A 6,251-nucleotide genomic window follows, 5' to 3' on the forward strand; every position below is an offset into this window, starting at 1 on the left:
AATTCGAACCCGTTGCAGTTTATAGTCATGTAAAAAACACTATGTTAGGCAATGATACTTTCTCTAGCACATAGCTTTGTCTGTCTTATCTGACAGGATTTAAATAACTTGTATGTATAGAGAGATAGATGTATGCGACAATGTTGTATTTCTACATGGACCACCAAAGACATCTAACAAATCAGTGACTTCCATCATTATTCTCTGTTACTTTTTCTGCTTTAGGACAGTGGGTGCAGCTTCTGTTGGCTGAGAGACCAGGATACAGGGAGGGTGACTATGTGTATGGTAAGAATGCTGCAGTGGTGATGCAGTGAGAGAGACGGCAGGACAGCTGCAAGATTAGGGGAGGAGGTGCATTATGCATCAGAGCACATTGGGAGTGAGAGTGTGTGTATGGACTAGGTAGAGACAGAAGACTTAAAATAGAAACATGCCAATAAGTTTTATTCACTTGGCAAGAGCACCATGTGCATTACCCTGGAGTGAAGAAATCATTAATTGACTTTGCACCGTCACAAAGGAATTATTAGTATTCTGCCTGTGGCCAGCTGGGACAGCATTACTAATGAGGCTCTGCATACCAGTATGTAAGACCTGAAATGTAATTATCTGTTACGTGTACCACTTCACAATACAGGAGAAGGTTATATTTATGCTCCATTGTTATGTTAGAAGGATCCACTATGACCTTGTTTATACTGTACATGTGCATAAACACAAGTGTTTTTATTAAATATGTGCATTGTAAAGGAAGGTTTGTGACAATTGCCATTTCGGTAAAATGAAAAAAAAAAAATAGTATATAGCCTCAATTATCGCATTACCTCAATAACACATTATTAAAGCCTATTTACGGAAATGAAGGCTATTACGCAATTTATGTTGAATATATAAAAGGTGCACACTTCTTCCTGCAGAAGATTCTCACTATGATTCTCTCATCATAGTGCCCCCAAAGCCCCCCGTTAGTTATCTGTCTCTCTGCGATTTGTGGCGGTGGATACTAAGCTACCGGAGGAATTCATTATTGCTTCGATGCAGGGACAGATTGCTCCAATAACTACCACTACTGATTCTCCTGCTAAATACTAGTGGTAGAATTTTACACTACCGGATTTAAGTGCACACATGTATACTGTCAGAGCGGGCGCAGGGGTGGAGGAATCCGAATGGATCCCTCTTTGCAACACGGACCTCTTTTCCATAGGAAGGAACAGGGCTTAGGGAACCAATGCCATGCCATCAAAAATAGAGGGACTGCAGCTGATATTTGGGTTAAGTTAATTTTTGCAGAAAAAAGGCTTAATAAATATGCTCCTTAAGCTCCATTGTTGCTTGGCCATATTCTGAATTGTTGGGTCCCTTTTCAGAAAAGTCTTAGGTACTATTCAACTTCTGGGAAGATGAACAATGAGTGTACACCACATCTCCACCACTAATCAGCACCAACATTAAATTAATAACACTCACATTTAATAGTCTTATTTCTCAATAACCAGCTACAATATCAAATTAGCAGCATTCGTATAATCCCACTGTGATGACCCTGCTGCCTGCATGTCATAGTCGCAAGGACAACAGCGGGAGTAATATGTGGTACATGATCTGCAAAGATGTGCAGATGATACTCTTGTTTTTTAAACGTTGCACGGTGACCAGAACACTTGTCCAGCCTGTGACAATGGCACCCCTCTAGTTAGCAGTCATGTAAAAAAAGGGTTACATGGAGTCAGATTTAGATAGAAAGCTAAATGTTTTAAACACAGGTAAGTAGTCAGGAAACCAGGGACAAGGTCAGGAGCAAAGACTGGTTAACATTTCTGCCTCACATCAGTGTGGTTTGAGTTCAATGCCCGCCAAAGTCCTATCTTTGTGGAGCTTGTACTGTACTCCAGGATTTCCTCCCACAATCCAAAAACATACTGGTGCAAAGCCAGGAAATCAGGAACAGCTAGGGTCATCACCTTTTTATTTTCTCATTCCCGGAAAGGGGGCCTGGCCAAAACCACAAAAGGGTTACAACAACTTATACACCATACCCTTACATGCCATCTGCTCTTCATGTTCTTTTATATGTAATGAGAGCCATTGTACCTTTATATACCATCAAAACCTTTCTCTATATGCCACTTTATATGAATTCAGAGAGCCCCCACATGCCTTAATATTAGAGATGGATGGCTAGTTTTTTCTGAACACCGAACACACCCGAACCGAGGGGATTCGAATCTCGGCAAGTTCAGATCTCAGAACAAGGCAAAAATGTAATTTTTCCAGAAGTGTCATATCTCGCATGTTTTGGATTGCATATAAGAGTTGCACCCTCGTGATCAGGCGCCATTTCACACAGGAGACTGGAGGGAGAGGGTGTGGGACTGTGGGCTGTATATAAAAAGCGCCTTTAGGGCAGAAAGAGTTGTAGTAGGTAGATGCAGTGGGTAGGAAGGGTGACTGCAGGCATCTTTGTCACTGTGTATATGTATATACAGTATATATGTTGTGACACAGTCGGGATAGGGGTCCCTCTCCTTGGGTAGATGGACTCCCTCTTTACTCACACAGTAGCCGAGAAAACAGGACACAAGTCTGGGGTTCTTGTACAAACTGGTTGGCGTCAGTGGGTACCATCACTGCCAGAACGGTAGGGCCTACTGCCCTCACCATCAATAACAGCACCTGCACAGTACTTACAGGGTAATCATACAGTGTCTCTGGACATGCTAGCCTGCATGCCTACTTCCCCAGGTGTGAGACACTCAGCCACAAACAAACCATGCTTATCTTAGCCATTTCCAGCTGCAAGCCCTAATGAGCCTGTTACCAGGCTGAAAGGCCCAAAACCTGGAGTGGCCTGTGGATGGAGCCCTCCCTCTCCTCACATCCACACCCCCAGGACCCAAACCAGCTTTTCCAAAAGCCAATACTCTGGTCTGTTTACAAAACAGACTTCTCCTGGGGTTTTATTAGAACACATAGGCCAAAATCTAGGACAAATGTACCTGCCATTGACCACTTTACCAGTGCTTCTATCACATATCCCCCCCCTTTGTTTCATCCTGTAGGGCGGAACAACTGCAGCCCCCAAACAATGGACACATGACAAAGCAGCTGCATTGGTCAGTTGGCTTCCTGGCCTTTCAATTAGTTCATCCACCCTTGGCCTTGCGTAGGCATCGAACTTTGACACACTGTTCTCGTCAGGCTTTGGAATAAGCACAACGGGACTTGACCACTCACTATGCGATTTTTTAATTACACCCAGTTCCAACATTTTTTTAATTTCTTTAGACACTGATTTTCTTTGGGCTTCTGGTAACTTATAGGGCTTTAGGTTAATCTTAACCCCTGGGTCAGTGATTATGTCATGTTTAATGACTGTGGTTTTGCCCAGTAAATCTGAGTACAAAACCCTATTTCTGATAAGAAATTCCTTAACTTCCTGCTGTTGAATGGTCAACAGGGTTTTAGCTATTGTCACTTCAGAAACCAAAGGCCCTAGGTTTACTGGAGGGGCCGGGACGGCTGACAGAGCTGCTCTATCCTTCCAAGGTTTAATAAGATTTACATGGTATAACTGTTCTGGCTTTCTTTTCCTAGGCTCAATGACCGTTTTATAGGGACTGGACTTCCCCTCCCATGACTCTTTGGCAATGTCAGGTAACCCCCTTGGAAGTCTCCCGTACAAAAAATCCTGGTGTACTGCCCTGTGAGGATATGACAACGGACTATCAGGGTCTATGGATTTACCAACAATCATTTTTACATTTTCCCTGACTTTTACCAGAGTAGGGTCATTGAACTGCTCCACTGCAAAGATCTCTTTTCTGACCTCAAGATCAGACAGATGATCAACTGGCTTAACAACACTTCCCATCTCAGTATTCTCTGGTTCACCAATCACACTAGAAAAAGGGAACTTCTCAGACCTGGAAGAAACTTCCCCTGCTACTGCATCAGCAACCTTTACAAATGGGTCGGGGTTATTTACTTAGGTAACAGATCGGCTTTCCCACAACTTCCAGAAGTGAGTGAAGTCTCTCCCCAACATTATATCATACCTCAAGCCATGCACCAAACCCACAGAGACTATAGCAGAACCATACTGTGTTTCTATGTTCACTTCCGCAGTAACATAATAACGAGTAGCCCCATGTATGCAGGTTACACCAACAGCTCTTCCCTTGCGCTTTAAGAGGTTCACTAGTTCAGCTTTCATAAGTGTAACCAGTCTGCCAGATTCTAACAGAGCCGCTACTTGATTGCCTTCTACAGTAACATTACACATTTGCTTATCTGTCTCAGCCTGTCGGTCAGCAGTACAGGCAGGCTGTGCAAAGAAAGACATTCTGCGACGGACATAAGCAGTATCACATTGCATAGGTTCAGAGGTGACTGCACAATTAGCAGCAATATGGCCTATTGATTCCTAATAGTCACTATTTAGCGCTGCAAGTCGCTTAAGAATGAATTGCTTTCCAGTGCAATCGTGTGGTTCCAAAGCACAAAAAGTTATTTATGTAATGAAAAAGTAACACAGTGAAAGATTTAACAACTAGAGTAAAAAGCAATCAATAATAGTACAAGCCGATACATACGCATGCGCACTGGTCCCAGTATACAGTCATCAATCCAGAAGTCTGTGATCATCAATGAGGATGTCTGAACACTGGGATCAGGACGCCGTTTATATACCTTACAGAGTTCTACGTTAACAAAGGAACTAGTCTACAGGTTCCCATTGGTTCTTGCTTCTGGATTGTCTTGTCATTAGTTGAGTCATTCGGTATCATCAGGGGCATGTCTCAGTTCTCCAAGGGTCTCTTTGTGTAGTTTCCCGCCGAACAACTTGTTAATACTAGCTACAACACTGCATACTGATAATATTCTATGCAATAAATCCCTATCATCAATAACTAGCGGACGCAAGATACGACTCCTTTGCCGATAGGAACGGGAGTCTGCAAATAAACAGGGATTTAGTATGATACCAAACATGACATGTCCACTATGCTCTAAACCTTAGATCTAATTTAAGTACATATTACATCATAATTATTAGTCAATAATATATTTAATAACACTGGTTAGTAACTATTGTGAATGGGAACCATCTTGCACATATGCGTCCACATATGTGCATCTGTATGTTGGAATAACAATTATATACAAATGAGCGTCCATGTGTGAGTATTGTGCGTACGCATATGAGCGTCCGTGTATATAAGTATATATACATTTATATGTGTGTGCGTTATGTGCATCAGTGTATGTGTGTATTGTGCATACACAGTTTAGCGCATCAGATTGTGAGATGCAAAGTAGCATCATGGAAACACATCGTCAGACCATCGACGACCTGATCGTCAGATAACAATTGTGTGCGATCATAACCAATTTGACTTCCACAGGCCCAATTCACTACATTGAAAACATTGTATCATACTATTATCTAGTCTCTTATGGGGTAAGAACCTTCCTGGCCTGGCTGGCCTATCCCCAGGTTCCAAACCCACAGTCTTAAGTTCATTCCACCGCCCAGCACCCTTCTCCCCTGGAACAGTCTTACCAGTAGTCACGGGAGATCGCCGTTGCAGAATCGGGGCTCGATGGGACACACCCAACAGTTCCTCAGCTGCCACATACCTCTCCACCAGTTCGACTAACTGGTCTGCGGACTTAGGGTCTGCATGGCTCACCCAATTGCGTTGAGATGCAGGTAGCGATCGCAGATACCGGTCCATCACGACTCTTTCGACGATCTGTGGTCCTGTCAGCGTCTCAGGCTGTAGCCATTTTGTGGTTAGATGGACGAGGTCATGCAACTATGAGCATGGAGGCATTTCCATTTGGAATTCCCAGCGGTGGACTCGTTGGGCACGAACAAACGAGGTGACCCCCAAGCGAGTTAGGATCTCCCATTTTAGCTTTTCATAGTTCTTTGCATCAGCCAGGCACAAATCATAGTAGGCCTAGTGTGGTTCTCCAGACAGGAAAGGTGCCACAAGACTTGCCCACTGTTCCTTGGGCCAACTCTCCCTTTCTGCGGTTCTATCAAAGGCCGTAAGATACGCTTCCACATCATCACTCTTAGTCATCTTTTGCAGAAAGTGACTGCCCCGTATGGAGCGAGTGTTGTTTGGAAGTCCAATAGAAGCATCTCCAGACCGGATTACTAACTGTTGTACCACGTCTTTTAAGGCCTGGCGGTTTCCTCTATGGCAACTTATTGTTGCCTCTGGGCTGCCTCC

This window comes from Taudactylus pleione, unplaced genomic scaffold, assembly GCF_031769625.1.
Source record: "Taudactylus pleione unplaced genomic scaffold, aTauple2 ptg000330l, whole genome shotgun sequence".
In the NCBI taxonomy this organism is placed as follows: Eukaryota; Metazoa; Chordata; class Amphibia; order Anura; family Myobatrachidae; genus Taudactylus; species Taudactylus pleione.